The sequence below is a fragment of the Phymastichus coffea genome, unplaced genomic scaffold (genome assembly GCF_024137745.1).
Source record: "Phymastichus coffea isolate CEN01 unplaced genomic scaffold, Cenicafe_Pcof_1.1 PCOF00002, whole genome shotgun sequence".
Taxonomy (NCBI): domain Eukaryota; kingdom Metazoa; phylum Arthropoda; class Insecta; order Hymenoptera; family Eulophidae; genus Phymastichus; species Phymastichus coffea.
In genome coordinates, this window is record NW_026706813.1 from 5,076,217 (window position 1) to 5,097,653 (window position 21,437).

A 21,437-nucleotide genomic window follows, 5' to 3' on the forward strand; every position below is an offset into this window, starting at 1 on the left:
TAGTCGCTGTGAAGAGTATTGATCATTTTCAAATTCGTATAGTTGATCAAGACGGAAACCTAGTTAACTTTCGAGAAGTCATCACAGTGCGTGTACATATAAAGACCATATCTTAGTAATGGGTATCATTTACAATATAAAGACCGGTCGAGGCTATATTAAGAGACAAAAATGTCTATCAACAATCAGTCAACAGGGAGCTATCAGACCGCTCACACCTCAGAACAGTCAATTCCTGAAAAGCTTGACACTGAAAGTCGTCGAAAATCGTGGAAGAAAATATTGTGCATATTAGTGTGCTGTATAAAACAACAACAATATGGAGGGAATTTTAAACATTCATTCAGGTGTCGCTTTCGATGAGTCTATAGCTCATTATGAAGTTCATACGTATCAGCCTTATTCATTATCATATTTCAATAATAGTGGTGAAATCCATATAGCAATTCAACAACAAGATTTATCTCTGCTTCCATCGCGCAGTATGATTCATATTTGTGGTCGGTTGACCAAGCCGGACGGTACACGCCAGTGGAGAACAATTTATTAGCCAACAACGCCCTCTGTCATTTGTTCGAGGAAATACGATATGAAATAAATGCTATTGAAATTGATAAAGTGAAAAATGTAGGCTTAACGAGCCTCATGAAAAATTGGCTTTCACTCAATCCATGTCAAAGCTCTATCGATGAAAATTCCGGATGGAATGGTGATAACAATGAAGTTTTAATATGTAACGCTCAAGGTTTTTTTGATGTGACTATCCCTCTCAGTATGTTGCTGGGCTTTGCTGAAGATTATCGGAAAATTGTAGTCAATGTCAACCATGAACTTATTCTCACAAGATCAAAAGATGATTTGAATGCTATTTTAAGTATTCTAGTAAGGAATCCTGATGCTTCAGAAAAATCAAAAATTACTTTAACTAAAGTTGAATGGTTGATGCCATATGTAATGGTTGCACACAAAGAAAAAATCAAATTACTCAATGAGATTGGAGGAGATCGTGCAATTACTATGAGTTATCGTACTTGGGAAATGTATGAGTATCCAAAATTACCTCATACATCAAAGCATGTTTGAAGTGTTAATACTTCCAATCAATTGGAAAAGCCTCGTTTTGTTATTTTAGCTTTTCTAACTAAACGTAAAAGTTCAGCGAGTGTTAATATTAGCAATGTGAAGCTATTCCTCAATTCACAATGCTATCCGTATGGAAATCTCAATTTAAATATCAATCAAAATCAGTTTGCTGTTCTCTACGATATGTATACTAATTTTCAAAACGCTTACTATGGTAAAGAAAACGAGCCGTTACTCAATAAAAAGGATTTCATTAATAAAGTGCCGTTAATAGTTATAGACTGCTCCAAACAAAATGAAACATTAAAAAGCGCTCCAGTTGCTGTTCGCCTAGAATTTGAAACTCGGACCGATTTTCCTGAAAATACTGCACCCTACTGCTTAATATTACACGATCGTATTGTAGAACATAATCCAATTAGTGGTAACGTTAAAAAATTAGTTTAAAATTAACAAGACATTATATGATCAATGTACACAATGCTTTTCAATAAAAAAATAAATATAAATATATTATATATATATACACTATATATATATTGTTAGAATTTAATACAAACTACCTATAATCATAGAGAGAGAGAGAGAGAGAGAGAGAGAGAGAGAGAGAACAGCATCCATACTAAACAGCGTACGCACCTAGCAAGCTAGAGACGCTACCCCCTCTCCGAGGGCCCAAACTTAGCCAACATAAGCTTACTATGCTCCCTACTATAGAAGGAGAATGAGAGAGACCATCATATAGCTTACTAAATACCCTACCAACTTCTACATCATTCTTAATTAAAAAAAATAAAGCATTTTATTCATTTTAATTTGGTTTATTCAAAATTTATATTAATTAGTACAAAAACAATATTATTTTATTTTATTTTGTCTCCTTTCTTCTTATGCGTTCCGACTACCTTGAGGGGGCGAGTCGGCTTTCTCGTTGTCGGTTCAGCCGGAATCATAATTATTTTACGCCGAATAGCCTCACTACTCTTGATTTGTGGCTTCTTCGGCACAGTTCTCTGTAAAATATTAAAAATATTAATTAATTTTGTTTAAAATAAACGCATAAAATATATAAATTTTATAATAAATATAAGTGTTTTCTTACCTTAGTAGACAAATCAATTGCCTCATCATGTTGTAAAATGTCAAGCGAAGGCATCGATGATGTTGCAGACGCAGATGTGGTAGACGCAGATATAGACGTCGTAGATATAGACGACGCAGACAGCGCAGACGTGGACGATGCAGACGAAGACGACGATGACAACGTCTCCGATCCTGAAGATGATGTAGATGAGGGCGACGCTGATGACGATGATTTATCTGGAACTAATCTTTTTTTTATTTTGTCCGCTAATTCATCCTGCACCGTCTTGGCCAGCTCAGCTTTACTCTTGCGCTCTAATCGTGAAAATTCTTGTTTTTTTCTCATTATTTCTGCGCGCTTTTGGCGACATAGCTGCGCCCTCACTCGCTCTTCTACGGCCTTTTTAATTTGATAGGCCAATTGTTGCACGACCAGTCTTTGAGTCATTGATTCTTTGATCCACTGAAAAATGAAAAATCTGTATAAGTACATGTATAGAATTAAATAATAATATTAATATACTCGTATATATATATATATATATAGCCATGTGGTCAGTTATCGTTCAAACTCTGTCTCGTGAGTATGAATTTCAAAGAACAAACTGTGAAACTTCCCGTAGAAAATTTTAACATAATCGTGCTGGAGGATAATCAACCAAAGCGTCACGGAGATTTACTGCCGAATGGCATCAGAGCTATTTTTTGTGGTCCGTCCAACTGTGGTAATATTAACAGTCTTTTGGCGCATATCACTCACCCCAATGGCGTTAGATTCGAAAATGATTACGTGTACTCGAAATCTCTTGATCAGCCAAAGTATAAATTATTGGAAGAGATGTTAAAGCCGATAGACGGAGTGAGGATCTTTGAGGATTGGAAAAAGCGTTGGCACAAGTGTATTATATCCGAGGGGGATTACTTTGAAGGAGATAAAATAAAAATTGATGAATAAATAAATATTTTTTGAGAAAAATAAAAATTCACCTTACTTTTTGATCACACCTCGTACTTACTTCACGAACAATTGCAATAATCTAGGTGAGTTGGGCAACGTGTTGTGCGTTGCCTGCACACCTAAGCAACTGAAAAAAAATAAATAAATATTTAAATATTAAATATTAAATAATATAAAAAAAGACCTTACTGCATTTAAAATAACAATGAGCAGCCGATACAGCAGCTGGCGCGGGATATCATTAGTACTCTATAAATTATAAATAAAAATTATTAAAATTATATATATATACATAAATTATTTTTTTATTTTTAAAATGTTTACTTACGGTTTCTAGAAGCTGACAAACATTAACTATATTTTCCATTTTTTTTTTCACCAACAAAAATTTTTTCACAAATAAATAGAAAACTAATTTCACAATGTGCTGTGACCGACTCAAAGTTTCCCTTGGGACTGACTGTTGAAAATTCTACCGAACGCTCGTAATATTAACAGGTAATATTTTTTCTATAATATGAGGATAAGATAAAGAGGGTTGGTAGCAAAACATAGCTGCTCTCTTCTTCTCTCTTCCAGAAAAGTAGTGGAGAAGCTTGATCACCCTCAAAACAGCTGTGATCTACATTTGTGATAGACATAGTTAACTTAAGATAAGAGGGTAGGTAGTAAGCATAGCTGTACATGCGCTTCCCTACTCCTCCGCGCGCTGTGGTCCACGCTGAGTCAGAACGTAGGAGAGAGAAAGAGAGAGAGAAAGAGAGCGCACGTTTACTACTACTATAGTAGCGCATCCCCATCAGGCCAGAACTATAGACAGCATGCGCTCCCCTCCTCCTCCGCACGTCAGGCCCTATACCGAATGTATGCATGTGTAGCTAATATACACAATATGCATCCTCTAAGGTACATGTGGCATTGGCTCTAGTGGTAGAGCGCTAGCCTGCCAACCCAGAGGACTCCGGTTCGATTCTCCGGTCTGTCTCTTCATTTTTTTTTTAAAATCGTCGCTATTTTCTATTCGTTTCATTCTCAATGTAGCAAGTAAATTGTCAATAATATATATTTATAACTTTAAAAAAAAAACATTTAAATTTAATTAGACTGAAAGCATTAGGTATAGGGTCCCTAGAGACTAGGAGCCCTATGGACTAGGAGCCCTAGAAACCTTCCTCAAAAAATTATAAACAATTATTAACATTAATAATAATTAACATGGAAGGGTTAGGCCAGGTAATCAAAGGGCTAAACCAGGGACCCCCCACGAATATTGTTAATAATAATTGTTAACAATACTAATTATTATTAACATGAAAGTGTTAAGCCAGGGGACTAAAGGGTTAAGCCCGGGGGGGCCAAAGGGTTACGGACCCCCCAGCAGGTGTGCGCTGGAACATACATTGCTATACTACGCGGCGAAGAAAGTACGCAAAAGAGAGAGAGAGAGAGAGAGAGAGAGAGAGAGGGAGAGAGAGAGGGAGAGAGAGAGAGAGAGAGAGAGAGGCAAACAGGGCGAGCGATCTCAACGATCGCATCACACGTAATTTATTGTTTGATGCTACGTGTCATGTTCGTATCACCTTTTATTTATATTATTGTTCGTACTCTTGTGGTCTACCGCGTTAATGAGTAAGAATTTGTTTCAATTTTCAAAAAGCTTCTAAATATTAACGTTGAAATAAAATAATAAATGAATATGTACGAGTATGATCATACAAGTTAGATTTGAATGAAAGTCAGACTTTTCCCTAGTTTCTTATGGTGTGAATTGTCCCATAAGCAGTGCTAAAGTCTTTCTTATAAAGGATATAATTCAGCCCAAGTTTCTTCTAGCGCGAAATGTTTTATAAATTGAGCATGAATTTTATAGGAAAGGAAAGGATTTGCTCAGTTAATCACAATGAGAGAAAGAACTTAGGTATTAGCCAAGTTTATTCAATCTCACGCGCTCACTTTGCAAGGCTTGGAGTCAATGCCAGCCTGTGCAATAATCAGCGTATTTATACACAGATTTTCCCGCCTATTTTCGCAGGAGAGTTCTCTTCGAGAAGTATTTGCAAATTTTGAGAAATGAATTTTCTAACTTTACAAGTAAATAAACATTAATACTAAAGTTTTAAAACATGTAAACTTTACAAAATTAGTTATTGGTCGTTTTAGTATAATTTACAATTATCACAAATAGTATCGTCAAAAGTTATTAACTTGTGGCGGGGAATTTCGGGGATCTTAGCCGCGCTTACGAATCTCTACCACCACAAGGCCTGTTTGGCTCTTTATCTCCGATTATTTAGGGCGCCAGATCGCCGTTTGATTAGGGCGATCGTCGGGGATAGGGCCGAAGGTCGTAACATACTCCGGTTTGCTTTCAGGGCGACTGCGCAGTGTGGGCAAACGTATGGGGACTCGCGATCTCCTCTATTCCAGGCCTTGATGTCCAACAATTTTGTTTCTTTTTGTCTTCTCGTTTATAATATACTGGCAGCTCAGATTATGACACTTTACCTCAGGTCGGAAGTTCGTTCGAATTCGCGCGTATGTCACCTATCGTGGGAACCGAAAAATAACGAATCAGCGTTTTCCGACTACAACCGTTCGTGGTTGAAAATAATCAACATGCAAATAAGGTAGGTTAACAAGAAGCAAAATTTATAAAGAAAAATTAATCATTCTTTATTAAATTTATTTCACCCTTCATACGCACGTGGTCTAATTAAATAACGGTCAGTATAATTCAACACAATTCTACGTAACAGCAAGGACACCAAATAATAGAAAAGCTAAGGTTCTTTTAGTCGGTCTTTGATTAACGAAGATGGCGGAATGGTCAGCGCGACGTAATCGAAAAATTACTACCTGGTTTAATTAAGTTTAATTTTCAACTACGTCCTAATAATTGAACAATTAGTTAGCGCGACCTGACTCAACTACTAACTAACTTCCGATTAATTTAACACTTACTTTAAATTCGGATAAGGCAAAAGGTCAGCACGAGTTAGTTAAATACTAATCTTCTTCGCGCCTAAATCTCGCGGTAAATTAAAATACTGGCGAAAGGTCAGCGCGAATGATCTAGGCACTGATTTTATTCGCCTAATTCTAACACTCACGTTAAATTCCAAGAAATGGCGGAAAGGTCAGCGCGAATCACTTAAAATAATAAGTATTGGCGTCGACGGATCCACGCGTCGCGACGACCTATTATATCGAGAAATTCACACCCGCACTCCGCCATTTCTAATAGTGAGTGGCACTTTACCTACTTACAATATTTCTGCTGAAGATTCGACGAGGGAAATTACTGCGGAAGATCTAACATAATCACTCCTGGTTAGAAGAGTATCGGAAAAATGGACGAGAATCGGCTTTTCGCGGTCGAAGATTGCTCTTCTTCTCCTCTTTTCTAGAAGAAATACTATTATTGGTCGGTATGATAATTTGGATATGGGTAGCGCCCTCCGAATATTTCATCATTGGTCTGTATGTAAATTAGAAAGATACAACACCCTCATTTATTCTCCTACTTTCGTCGCTATTTACCCACTCTCACCCCCACTAAGTTAGCTAGCATTTATTGATGTGAAAGATCTACCCCTACTCTTATCTACAGTTATAACTAAACTGTTATTAATGACACCAATTCTTACTCATGTTTTTAAGATATTTATAATGAATTTTGAGTATTCGCATTTTTCTAATAATTAATATTTATAATATAATAAACAAATTAACTTTGCATATTTGTGACGGCGGGCCATATATGATCAAAATATTAAAAATTTCAAAATAACAATATTTTCTAATATTAAGACCAACGGCAGAGTTTAAACCGTTTCCCATGAGCTGTGGGAACCGAGTCGAGTGTCGCAGGGAAATTCTTCTTGATAGTCTCCAAACAGCAATAGAATCTATAGTCTAAATAAGCATGCATTCCTTTTTTCATTACGCTCTTCTGCCCGTCGTACCTTCGCACTTACATATAAAGTGCATGCAATCTCCGAACACGTGAGCGCTGAGATACCGATGAGAGACGAGTGCCATGGGATCGCGTCTGCATCCTATTCACATCATAACTAATGAATTTTTCTCTTTCCAACTAGAAGTTAGGCATTAGAAATTATGAAATAAATTTTTTGAATTTGAATATTTTGACTTCAATAATATATCAGAAATAATTTTGGCTTCTCAAAACCTCTTATTGAGTTTTCGCTCCGGAGCTTAGTTTAAACAGAAAATAGAAAAAAATAAAAAAATACGTTAATTTTAATGAATTCACTGTTATTTAGCGAACTTTTACTATAAGAAATTAATCTACAAATTTATACAACGTAGTAAGTGAGATAACTAGCATTGCTATATTTTTATTATATTTAATTTATTATATAATTATTAATAACTTTATTTTGCGGCGAATTTAATTATAATATTGATTGTTAATATAAGTAGTGTATAAGCTATATATTGGTCGATTATACTTGTTCCGACTTCAATTAATTAATAATTACGTAATTTTAAACTAATCTTGGCTGCGAATGATACTTGAAGAGCCATCTTACGAGCTAAGGCTTGTACCTTTGCGTCCGCGCCCCCGATTTCCTCCACGCCCCCGCTCCAATCAGGGACCGAAAATCCAACGAGGAAAATCAGAAGAAACAAACGGACCAATTAACACATCATTGCCTGCTCTAATCCTCCTAAAACCGAGAGGCTGAGAGAGGGACTCATCACCCAACCACACACCTAATATAAAAAGGGCTGCACAAGACCCAAAAGCCAGTTACAGTTAGTTGCAAAAGTTGAAATAGAAGTTGAGGGAGTTGGAGTTGGAGTTGCAGTTGTTGTCAATTGTGGTAGTTTGTGTGCAAGTGAGTGCTGAAGGAAGCTCAGAAATCAGTAGCGTCAAGAAGTCAGCTAAAAAGTTAGCAATACTCAGTCAAGAAGTCAGTCAAAGAGCCAAGCAAAGCAGCGGAACAAGAAATACGAGAAAAATCAGTTAATGTAAAATAAAGACGAGCAGGCCGAAAGAGTGAATGATAACTTAAAAAAAAGAGTAAGCAATCAAATTTTTAACTTTTTTTTACTTATCTATCTCTCCTCTCTTTTAGAAGTAGGTCGCAAATCAAAAATTTTCCCTTTGTCGTATTTGGAGACTACTTTTGAGAGGCTCCAAATACAATTTAACCCATTAACGTCCAAAATGTCAAAATTTCTTGCACGTTTTCAAAGTGATTTTTTCCTATGTAATTGGCGTTGAAAAAATTCTTGAACCACATATTCTGATGTAAAATTAAAAATTAAAAATTAAAAATAATAATAATAACTGTTGAGAATAAAACATTTACTACCTTATTGTGCTGTGCTATAGACTTGTCTCCATCCTAATGACAATTTTTGTACGACAGTTATAACAGCACACCAGATCAATTTTTCCTGTCACTCTTAGTACATTTTCTCTCAGAAACTTATGAACAAGCTCATTTTTAACAAATGACTGCGACTGCTAACGGAATATAGTTTATTTTTATTAAAGTCATCCAGCTGCGCATTTAGACGCAGCGAAAATCATATCAACTTAGCTGCTATCACAAAAAAGATTACGAGGCGTTCAGCTGATAAATTTCCTGATGTAGAAAACAACAATAGATCGCCAACGATCATCCAGAAAACAAGAGTTAAGGAAACGAAGATAAAGCATAAGAGAAACAGTAAATTGCTCGTGATCGCAGCCAAGAAGAAGAGTACTGTATGAACTGAACGATAAATCGCGCTATCTGACGGACTACTTAAGATGAAGAATGACTCTGATAATAAGAATTATACACTTACTGCAATAAATTAATTTTTAACATTTCTCTCTTGCACATATTTGTATAGTTTTTATAATTTGGTAATATATTTATGTACGGTTATTTTGTAAATAAAAAATCTGCTTAACCCATTAACGTCCAAAATGTCAAAATTTCTTGCACGTTTTCAAAGTAATTTTTTCCTATGTAATTGGCGTTCAAAAAATTCTTGAACCACATATTCTGATGTAAAATTGCATGCTCTTTCAGAATCCGTTGCCAGAATCATGATAAAACTCACAGGAAAAGAGATATGCTCGATTGAAACATAAAAAACACCTAAATTTTCGAAAAAAAAAATTTTTAGGATTTTTTTTCGAAGTGTTACGGTGAAGATATCACCTTGCGACCGTGATCAAAGGTGATCATGGGATTTGAAGTTTAACAGGGAATTTTTTTGTTTACCTTGAACCATCGCTTCTTTACAAAATGGCGGAAAAAACGAATTTTTTTTTTCAACTTTATCAATTTTTTTCTCGAAATCTATGGACTTTAGAAAAAAATTCATAAGAACAAAAATGTCTTAGAATCACTCGAGAAACATCCTAAAATTTTTTCAGAATTTTTGGAGACATTTTTGAAAATTCCATTTCCCAAGTTTCCCGGAAAATCAAAAATTGTCTCAAAAAATTCTGAAAAAATTTGAGAATGTTCCTCGAACGATTCTAAGGTATTTTTGTTTTTATGAATTTTTTTCTAAAGACCATAGATTTTGAGAAAAAAGTTGATGAAGATTGAAAAAAAAAAAATTCGTTTTTTCCGCCATTTTGTAAAGAAGCGATGGTTCAAGGTAAACAAAAAAATTTCCTGTTAAACTTCAAATCCCATGATCACCTTTGATCACGGTTGCAAGGTGATATCTTCACCGTAACACTTCGAAAAAAAATCCTAAAAATTTTTTTTTTCGAAAATTTAGGTGTTTTTTATGTTTCAATCGAGCATATCTCTTTTCCTGTGAGTTTTATCATGATTCTGGCAACGGATTCTGAAAGAGCATGCAATTTTACATCAGAATATGTGGTTCAAGAATTTTTTCAACGCCAATTACATAGGAAAAAATCACTTTGAAAACGTGCAAGAAATTTTGACATTTTGGACGTTAATGGGTTAAATTAGGAAAACCGGGTTCTACTATTGATAGGACCCAGGATACTTCGCGCTCTCGGATTACAACTATTGATTGGAATTCAAGAACAGAAGTACAGGTTTAGTGGCACTGTCCCCTTCGGTATTCTTAATTTTCGAATAGTGATCCCGCTAGTTTATGCAAGAAATCGCAGACTAGCAACAACAGAACCCTGAGACTGCGCCAAGCCTCAGGTACACCTGAGATGTGTCGTTGCCACGACGTCACATATTAAAATTCAATATTATTTAATAATTAAACGCAATTAGAATTTTTATAATCTAAATCTATGTACTAAAATCTATATAAAAAATGCTTTGTTTCATCAAAATTACTTTTAATTAACATATTTTATTCAAATAACAAAAATTATTATATCTATATCTATAAGTCTGTGACGTCACGCTCCTTATGTTGTCATGAAATTAGACTCTTGTATTAACCGAAAGATACCCAACCCGAACTCAGCGATTTTGATACATATTGTAGAACATAAAAAAATAAGAGACACGTATTTTTTTTATCGGCTAATTTTCACTTTTAAGGGGTAAAAGACTCGCCTAAAGTTAGCCCCCAAAAGGCGTTATTTTTAATATCTCGGCTTAAAATTAATATTTTTGAGTGAAACAAATTGGAGGTTATTTCTTACAAAAGGAGCAAGTATTTCATGGTGATCTGAAGAGTAAGGCTAGCATCCCCTATTTCTTAGGGGTTGAAAACATATTTTTTGGCATAATTTTATAATAAAAAAGTTTAAACCGACTAAAAAAAATTGGAAAAAATGTTTAAACATCCATAATAACAAAATGTTGACGTCTTTCGGTGTTTTAATAAATATTACCCCTAATGGGGGTAAACCACCCTTAACACAAAATAACTGTAAATATGTAATTCAATACATAATATTTCGTAGAAAGTTTGTATATAGAGTTTTTCGAGATCGCTCTTTACGAATCTGATATCAGATTTTCAAAATTTAAAATGGCGGAACCAATTACAAATGTGTGATCTTTGTAGCCTGTACATGTGAATTAAAGAGCCTTAAACCCTAAACCCCTAAACAACAAATAGGCTAAATGGTTGAGCTTTTTAACCAAACGACTCCAAACCCCTAATCTCCAGACAGGCCGAAGGCCTATACTTTACCGTATACACGAGTATAGATATATTACCGATATTTTATTCAATCATTTTGTATGTAACAAATAACGTCTCGTTTTATGTTTCAAACAAAGATTATTTATTTTTCTGCTGTTATAAATTAACATAATTTCAAAAGTAAGTTCATAAATTATAAAGTATTTCATAAATTTCATAATTATATAATTTTATAAATTGAAAAAGCCCACACTTTTTTGTAAATAAAAAAACATAGGATAATAAAATTAGTTTATCAACCTCTTTTGCGTTTTGTAATAAATTTTAATGTTGTCAAATGTTGAATGTTGTTTTCATTGTTACAACTATTTCGTAAGCAAAAAGTATTTTAGATGAATTCTCGAAGTAATGATTATTCTATCTACAGTAAAATATTTACAGTCTGGAATTCCATAATAATACTATTTGATACGATTTAATGAATTTATCAAAAAATCTAAATTCAATAATAAATATTATTCTCATTATTATTATTATTTTTCATTATCATTGCTATTATCAGTATTACTCGTATAATTGCTATTGCAATTATGCTTATTATTATTGTTTTTTTTTTTTTTTACAAGGAGTTGCGGAATCCTTTTTGCGGATTCCCCTTAGTCTTTCTGACTGAGGGGTTATGTGGGACTCCCCGAAAAAAAAGGCCTACCCACTAAACCGCCATCCCCTTGGTGTCCTTCCCCCCAGCCAGGGGCTATGTTGATATTACTTCTGACTGGAGGTTCTGTCTGTGTTCGTCCGTTCGTGTCGTTCCTCCGTATCTCGTTACGTCGCGTTACTTTGTCTGCTCAGTCATCTGTCAGGCAGCCGTCCGCGTTCTTACGTCTCAGTATAGTTTCCGTATAGGTAGCGACTAAGTGCCACCATTCGGGTTCACGCAGCATCAGAGCCACGATGTTATCGGGGGTGATGCTGCCGACCGTTTCTTCCAGTTCCTGTCTGAGTCTTGTCCAGCGGTCACACGCGAAAAATGTGTGTTCCGCGTCGTCTCGTTCGTGTCCACGGTACTTACAATTGGGTGTTCGTAGTCTGTTCATATTGTAGAGGTACCGTCGGAAGTACCCGTGGCCCGTCAAGAGCTGGGTGACGTAGAAATTTACATCACCAAATTTCCTTTCAAGCCACAGCCTCAAGTCCCGTATCAATCGTCTTGTCCAGTTACCACCTCGTTCCTCTGTCCATCGGCCTTGCCAAATGTCAATTGTCCTGTCGCGCTCAACGATTGCCGCGCTCTTTCGTCCTATGTCCGCGCTGCTCCCTTAGATCCTTTTGCGTTCAAAGGCCAGAAGATCCACGGGTATTACGCCAGCCACCACCAAAACAGCCTGCGCAGAGACTGTTCGGTAGGAGCAAGCGATTCGCAGTGCGCCCTGTCTCTGTACCATCATCATTGTCTTACAGTATTTTTTTGTTTTCAGGGAGTCTGCCCATATTTCCGCGCCGTATAGAAGGATCGAGTGAGCTGTCGCCATGAAGTCGTCGTTTTCCCGATCTCGGTCCCGTCGTATTTGCCATCAAGCGACTCAAGGATGCTATCCTCTCTGCCGCTTTCCGGGTTGTTTTCTGTATATGAGACCAGAAGGTCATCTTCGTATCGAGGGTTACCCCAAGGTACTTGACTTCCCTCTTGGTCTCTATCTCGCATGTCCCCACCCTCATGTGCAGTATCGTCTGTATGCGTCTTCTCGTGAGAAACATCAGTTCCGTTTTTTCTGTTGCGAGTTGTAGTCCGTGGTCTGTCATCCATCGTCCGACTCGTCTCATGGTCTGGTTCAACGCCAGCTGCGCCAGCTCCCCTTCGTTATCACCACCGCCACGTCATCAGCGTAAGCGACGAGGGTCACTCCGAGCGGCATCCCAAGCCGAAGCAAGCTATCGTATAAGCCATTCCAGAAGTCAGGTCCCAGTATCGACCCCTGTGCCACCCCAGCGGTGACCTGTCTCGTTACTTGTCCTTCGATCGTCTCGTACGTTATCCGTCTGTTTGTTAGGTAATCCTCCACAACACGAAGCAGGTATGGCAGGATCCCGAAGTTGCTTTTCAGCGCCTCCAAGATATCCTTCCACCTTGCCGAATTGAAAGCAATCCTAATGTCGAGCGTCGCCAGCAACACTGTAGGTCGCGCAGCGTGGGAGTGTCTGTCTAGTTCCAGGAAAAAATCGACCACCTTTTGGATCGCTCCAATCGTCGATCGACCCTTCCTGAAACCGAACTGCAAATCTGATAAACCCCGTCCGGTCTCTATCGCATTCATCAGTCTTGGTCTCAGTAATTGTTCAAAGAGTTTACCAGTCGTGTCAAGTAAACTCAACGGTCGGTAAGCCGAAGGCGTGCAAGGATCGCCCCTACCTTTTGGGATAAGAACGAGCTTGCCACCTTCCACCGGTTGCTGAACGTTCCTATCGTCAAACACGTATTGTACAGGTCGAGAAGTATCTCCGGCCGTAGACGAGCCACGAGCCGGAGGATCTCGGATGGTACTCCGTCCGGTCCCGGTGCCTTACCCGTCTTCATCGCATTCGTTGCTTTGATGAGCTCCTCAGCGGCAAAAGCGGGGGGCATTTGTGCGTCCACATCATCCATCACGTTTGTCCTAATCGGGTGCGTCGGAAACAATCCGTCAACAATCCGTCATGCTGTTTCGGCATCTTTAAGTTCCGATGAGACTCGGGCCCCTAGTTTCCCGGTCACAATCTTGTAGCCGGTTCCCCAGGGATCCTCGTTCACCTCCTCGCAGAGCTTCCTCCAGCATCGCGTCTTGCTGTCCCGATTATTATTATTATTATTATTATTATTATTTTTATTATATTACTATGATAATTTTTGTTATTGATAAAAATACATAAAAGAATATTAATACTCGAACTTCATTTACAATGAAAGAATACGTTATTGAAAGGAAATTGTATATACATTCATTAGTTTAATGAATGTTATCATACATTCAATGATAATTCCACAGATAAATATCTTTCACTAATAAAAGTTGTTGACAATATGTGGGAATCAGTATATTCTTTTTTTAGATTGTTTTCGTCGAGTGTTTACCTCAGCTCCCTGTGTTATATTTTCGCCAGTGAGTGAGTTTTGTGGGTATTTTAGTTCGATGTCGGAAAGTACGAATAGTACGTCTTTTTGTTTGTCAGTGGTATCATACAATTGTAGAAAATTTTCTTTAGTGATTTAATATAGATTTACATTATTCAATTTCAAACTGAATAAAAGTTTCTATAAATTTTAAAAGTAAAAAATAATTAGTTTAAAAGTGATCATTATAAAATACGTGAGTATTTTATTCACTTTTTGAACATCGTTTCAGTAATTATTACGTTTCATATAAAATGAATAAATAAACTTTTGTATTTTTGCTTCATCAATTAAACTCGATACCGTTCAAGGGGCTCGTCTAGAAAAGATACTGTTTTGTTTCGTCTTGTTTCGAAAATTTATTGTAACGAAAAAAAATTTATAATTTTTTTTTCAAAATTCCTTCAGAAATAAAAATGTTTATACCAGTACAGTATCTTGTTTAGCGATTTTGAGTGTAAGAATACTATCGTAATAGTTACTTATCATTCATTTTGGGCACGACTCCTACACAATAAGCCTTGTATTTTCACCAGAACAAAAAGTATAACTAATTAAAAAATGATTATTTAAATTGTGAAATAAATTTTGAACTAATGAGTTCGCTGAAGGTGCCATGTCTGTTTTCAAAGCGAAAAAACATGCGATTTTCTGTGATTTTTTTAAAGAAGTTAAAAACTGTATTTTATTACAGAAAATTGTTGGTTTAAAAGGGTTTTTGGAAAAATTGTTTTAAAGAAAATGGCGTCCGTTTTATGAAATAACGTGGCTTTTCGAAGACTCAATTTTTCATTTTGCCTCCTCCCAGAGAAAGCTTTATAATAGTAAAATTTTCAGTTAAAACTTCATAGAAGTAAGTTTGAAGGTGTTTGGAGGTCGAATCACGTATTTTTGGAAAATGTTTGGGCCTAGTCGGATTTAGTTTAAAAGATATAAGTATGGTGATAGCTAATTGTAAGTAAATTTTCTGTTAGTGAAAACATAAGTATTTTGTATTCTTTCAAAAACAATTTGTACGATTTAAATATCTTAATTTCTTTCAGCTAAAGAATGAAAAAACTGTTTTTCAAAAATCAAAAATTCACTATAAATCAAAAACGTGTTAATAAAATCACAATGGATTCTTTTCACGCATTCGGGATAGAAAAACAAAAGTGGATACCAAATTTTATCGATATCCGATGGACAATTCAAAAATGGTATACGTACATATACACACACACGCACACACACAGACATCCATACGGACATTTTCTAAAAACACTTTTTTTGAACTTCAAACGAAGTTTTTTTATGAAGCTGAAAATTTTACTATTACAAAGCTTCTTCTAGGAGGAAGCAAAATTTTAAGACGATTGCTTTTACGATTTTCAAGATATCTTGATCACCGAAAAACAACTCTGAAAAAGTCAGGTTTCCTTAACAAGACTATAATTCCCTTAATTTACATTATTTTTCAATACCAAAATTCATGAAAGTTTTTCAATAGATTTACTTTAGAACCAACAATTTGCTGTAAGCAAAAAGACAGTTTTAATTTCTCAAAAAGTCCACGAACATCGCGTGATTTTTCGCCTTGCAACTAAGCATGAACCATCATTAGTATGTTACGCATTAAGGGCGAAAAGAAGGCGATTACAGACGAGTGTGAAAGTTGTCACCATAGCGAAGTGAGGGTGGCAATCACTCATTATGATCGTCTTCTTTCCACCCATTATGCACATCACATTGTTTGTCTAATCTGCACCGTAAGTGTGTTATTACATACATGTAAATGCGAGTGAAAATTATAGGACTATTTTCCGCTCTAGAGCGGAAAAGAGAGCCCTAGGATGGAATGTAAGCCCTACGACGGAAATTTTTTCCTTTTCTGTACTTTTTCGCAGTTAAGTTTATTTTCCGCCCAAGGGCTCATTGTTCCGCCCTTGAGCAGCAAATTGCTATTTTCCGCCCGATTTACATGCATATAACAGCATACTTTCGGTGGAGGCAGGCCAAAAAGATATTTTCAACATGTATGTAACCATGGTACATGTACGTAATAAAGTTTTTTAACAAACTCAAAAAGTTTTTTTATAACATGTGAAAAAAAAACTACCATTTTCGGCAACTATAAAGTGAACCAAAAATAGAGTTTCCCGAACATCACAAAGTGGAACGAGAATTTTTCTCCAATGCATAAATTAATGATTTGATTCAATTTACATTCACTCGTTTTATTCTGGTAGAAATGTAGCAGTCGTGCCTTACATGCAAAAACACAGCTTGTATAAATTTTACCGCTTATTTTTATTTCAGATTGAAAAATGAAAATTAATACGCTAAACGTTCTAAACTTGTTATTAGCATATTTTCAAGCGTTAAACATACCAGATAGTGCCACGAATTATCATGAAACAGAGTTGGTCAAAAAATAAAAGAAATTTTAATAGATGCAACATATGATTTCAACGATGTAGAAATGATTACTGATGACTCTTTGGATTTTCAAGAAAAGTATAAAGACCATAATGCGGAAATAACTGAAGATTAAGTGCAACATCATTTTCCTGATCCGGATATAGCACCAACAAATCAATGTACAGCAGACAATGAAGAACTACATTTTGAATACAAAAAAGAGCTGTAGATTTTTGGAGAAAACGAAGCAAAATTTAAGTCTCAAAACAGTGCAAAACAGATTCAAAAAAGTATTATCTATTAGTCAGCTAAGTAGTTGGGCTCATTCAATTAATAAAGGTGGCACGTATAGAATAAAAGTAGCAGAAGTTTGTCAGTATACCCTGGATAATTTTAAAGCAGCTCTCAACAGTGGTTCAATTATCCATAATAAAGATCTAATTCTATAGGCCTTACATGCCAAAAAAGAAATTGGATTTTATGATACGAGGTCTGTCCGGAAAGTATCGGGCCTACATTTATATCTTTGCGCCATAGTGTTCGAGCGACCTCTACCGGACAGAAACGTCAACAGTAAAGCCTCACGAATCTATTGGTTACTTACTGACACCTGCCGGACGTATAGTTCATGCGCAGCGTGTCTTTCTTTACAGTGCCTTTTTCGCGTTCAACAAGAATGTTAGTAAAACATGAATGTTAGTAAGTCTGTAAAACAAGATCAACGAATTTGCATCAAATTTTGCTTTCAACTCGGAAAAACGAGTTCGGAAACTATTGAAATGATGCAAAAGGCCGTCGGAAGCGAGTGTATGAGCAAAACACAAATAAAAGAGTGGTATAAACGGTTCAAGGATGGTCGCACTTCTGTCGATAGTGATTCTCGTTCCGGCTGACCTTCGACGACAAAAACCACAGATAATATTGAGCAGGTGCGACTTGCAATCGAACAAGATCGTCGTATGACTGTGCGAGAACTAGAAGAAGACCTTGGAATACCAAAAACTATCATTTCAGAAATTTTAACCGAAAATTTAGTGATGAAACGCGTGTGTACGAAATTCATCCCAAAATTGCTCTCAGCAGAGCAGAACATTCGCTTAGAAATCGCTCTGGACAATCTGGAAATGGTCAATAATGATGACAATTTGCTTAGAAAAGTTATTACAGGTGATAAATCATGAGTTTATGGTTATGATCCTGAAATAAAACCACAATCTTCACAGTGAAAGCATTCTGAATCGCCAAGACAAAAAAAAGCACGTCAAAGTCGGAGCAATGTTGATTGTTTTTGTCGATTGTGAAGGTGTTGTACATCACGAATATGCACCAACAGATCAGACAATTAATAAAGAATACTACGTTCAAATTTTAAAACGTTTGCGTGATGCAGTAAGAAGAAAACGGCCGCACTTTTGGAAATGTGGTGACTGGCTTCTCCATCAAGATAATGCGCCAGCGCATTCATCCAATCTTCTGCAGCAGTTTTTGAGCAAACACAATATCGCATTGCTTCGACAACCTCCATACAGTCCCGACATAGCCCCTTGTGACTTTTAGCTGTTTCCAAAACTAAAAAAACCACTCAAAGGATACCGATTTGATGACAAAACAACGGTTGAAAAAAATGCGACGAGTGTACTTAAGGCTATCCCTAAAAGTGAGTTCCAGGACTGTTTTGAAAAGTAGAAAGATCGATGGAACCATGTTATTCAATCAAGTGGGGATTACTTTGAAGGATGCCACCCACCAGATGATAAAGAATAACGCTAACACGAAAATATAAAGGTAGGTCCGATACTTTCCGGACATACCTCGTATTATAAGCATGAAATGAAGGTTTACACAAAAATGAAGGAAACAATTTGTTTTTATTAAGCGAGTTAGGAAATTGATTGATTCTTATTTTCATATTGTTATATTATTTATGAGGGTAAAAGCCAAGTTTTATAAATAGCAGAAATCTTTTTTTAAATCTGAATAATCTGATAGTACGAACAAGATAATATTTTTCATTTTAGAAAATCGAAGAGCGGTGAAGCATTTTTTTAGAAAATGAGACAGATGGGAATCGAGAAGCCAAAAAATAATATTTAATTTTTAAGTACATTTCTACAAAAAATCTACAAAACATTATCGTGATGCAAAAGCCATGCATTGTTTTTCCACAATTTTGGGCGTTTTCTTAGTATTGCTTCTCGCAAACAGCGCATAACTTCAAGATAATACTATTTATTGACCGTACGTCCATATGGTAAGAACTCCTGATGCACCACGCCATGGTAATTGAAGAAAACAGTGAGCAAAACTATGACATTTGATCGAACTTGGCGTGCTTTTTTCGGTCTTGGCTCATCTGGGCTCTTTCAGTGGGACGATTCGACTTTGGTTTCGATATCATAACCATATACCCATGATTCGTCACCAGTTATGACCCTTTTGAGTGAATCTGGGTCGTCGTTGACGTCATTCAACAGTTCTTGAGCGATGCTCATGCGACGGTTCTTTTGGTCAAAATTTAGCAATTTCGAAACAAACTTCGCTGACACACGTTTCATGCCCAAAACGTTAGAAAAAATTTCATGGCACGAGCAAACCGATATACCAACATCCTCAGCAACTTCTCTGATAGTGATTCGACGATTTTCCAGAACAATTTTCTTCACTGCTTGAACGTTTTCATCAGTTATTGACGTGCTTGGGCGTCCAAAGCGAGACTTGTCATTGGCACCTTCCCGGCCATCTTGGAAGAGTTTGTACCACTTGTAACCATTTTTTTTACTCAGAACAGTTTCATCGTATGCCACCGTCAACATTTCAAGTGTTTCGGAGCACTTTATTTTATTTTTTACACAAAATTTGATGAAAATCCTTTGATCCATATTTTTCGATAGCAAGAAATCGCCGAGCACGCAAAACACTTATAACCTTTACGCCTCTCACAACCAAACAATAAATGCTATACACTTGAAACTTGGTACAGATGTTCGGGAAGAGTGTACCAACATAACAAAACAAAAAAATCGAAAGTACGTTGCCCGTGAAATTTGAAAAGTCACTTTACTTTTTGAACACACCTCGTATACCTTAGAGGATGCATATTGTGTATATTAGCTACACACGTATACATTTGGTATAGGGCCTGAGCGTGCGGAGGAGGGGGGAGCGCATGCTGTCTATAGTTCTAACTTGAGGATGCGTGTTCTCTCTCTCCCTCTCTCTAGCTCTGACTCAGCGTGGACCATAGCGTGCGGGGGGGGGGGGGGGGCATGCTGTCTATAGTTCTGTCCTGATGGGGATGCGCTACTATAGTAGTAGTAAACGTATGCTCTCTCTCTAGCTCTGACTCAGCGTGGACCACAGAGCGAGGAGGAGGGGAGCGCATGAGCAGCTATGCTTACTAACTACCCTCTTATCTTAAGTTTATTATGTCTATCATAAATGTAGATCACAGCTGGATTGAGGGTGATCAAGCTTCTCCACTACTTTCAGAAAGAGAGAGCATCTATGCTTACTACCTTTCCTCTTATCTTATGTTGCCTATGACTATCACAAATGCAGATCATAGACGGTTTAAGGATGATCAAACAAACTCATTAGCGCGGACGCGTGACCATCTGCGTTTAATGCGTTTTTTGCGGATGACCATAAAGTCATCGGCACGTCGGTCAAGATTTATTAAGTTTTTTAGAAAGTGGCAAACTTTCTAGCCCACATGGGGAGGGAAAGGGCACACCAAACATCCCACTCAAAGAATGTCTACGTTTGTCTGTAGCGTTACGTATATTGTAGAAAAATCGTACTTGATAATAGTGTGAGTGTTCGATAGGATTTTCGTTGGTCAGTCTTAAAGGAAACTTCGAGCTGTTCACAGTGAAGTGCTGATTGTTTATTATTTAAACATTTGTAAGTTTTTTATATTTTTATAAAATTTATTTAATAAAAAAAGAAAAAACAAACTATGGATAATATTATTAAAGCGTGCGAGTTTTTAGAAACTGTGAGTATAATTTTTAAATAATTTAAAAGTAATTAAAATAACTTTTAGAATTTTTTTTAATAATAATATTATTATTTAATTTCAGCTTAGTAATCCAACCGTTCAGGCTGTAGCAAGAGAGCCGTTATATCGTCTATTAATTCTAATATTAATAACTAGAAGGTTTTTTTCTCATTATATATTTATTTATTTATTTATTTATTTATTTATTTATTATCATTTATTTTTCAGTTGCAACGATTTGTAGATGAGAGCAGTCCTTAAGTACTACAAATCCGGGAGATAAAGGCGATTGTCCAACAAGTAAGTATTATTATAAAATTATATCAATTCATATTTTTTATTAATATTTAATTGTTTTTTCTCTTTTCAGTGGATTAAGAAATCCATGGCGGCCAGAATGATGGCGCACCAAGTCGCGTATCAAATTGATAAGATTGTCAATGATCACGTGAAGGCAAAGTTGGAATAACGTAAGCGTGCGGACGCTCTGAGGAAGCAGCAAGAATCCGCTCGATTGGAGCGGAAACGGAAAGCCGACTTAGCTAAAGCGGAGCAAGACGAACTTGCTGCGGAAGTTAAACGAAGGCTTTCCAGCATAAACGAGATTCCTGCACCATCAACAACCGCCATGGTGAATCAAGATAATCTACCATCTTCGAGGATGTCAACATCATTTGCATCGGTGACATAATCAT

General features: G+C 36.4%; 1 protein-coding gene across 5 annotated transcripts in view; it reads right to left on the bottom strand.

The window, feature by feature from the left end:
* The window catches only part of LOC131663161 (apoptosis-linked gene 2-interacting protein X 1), a 1,103,979-nt gene that overhangs the window by 938,854 nt on the left and 143,688 nt on the right, over positions 1-21,437 (bottom strand). The window lies entirely within an intron of this gene.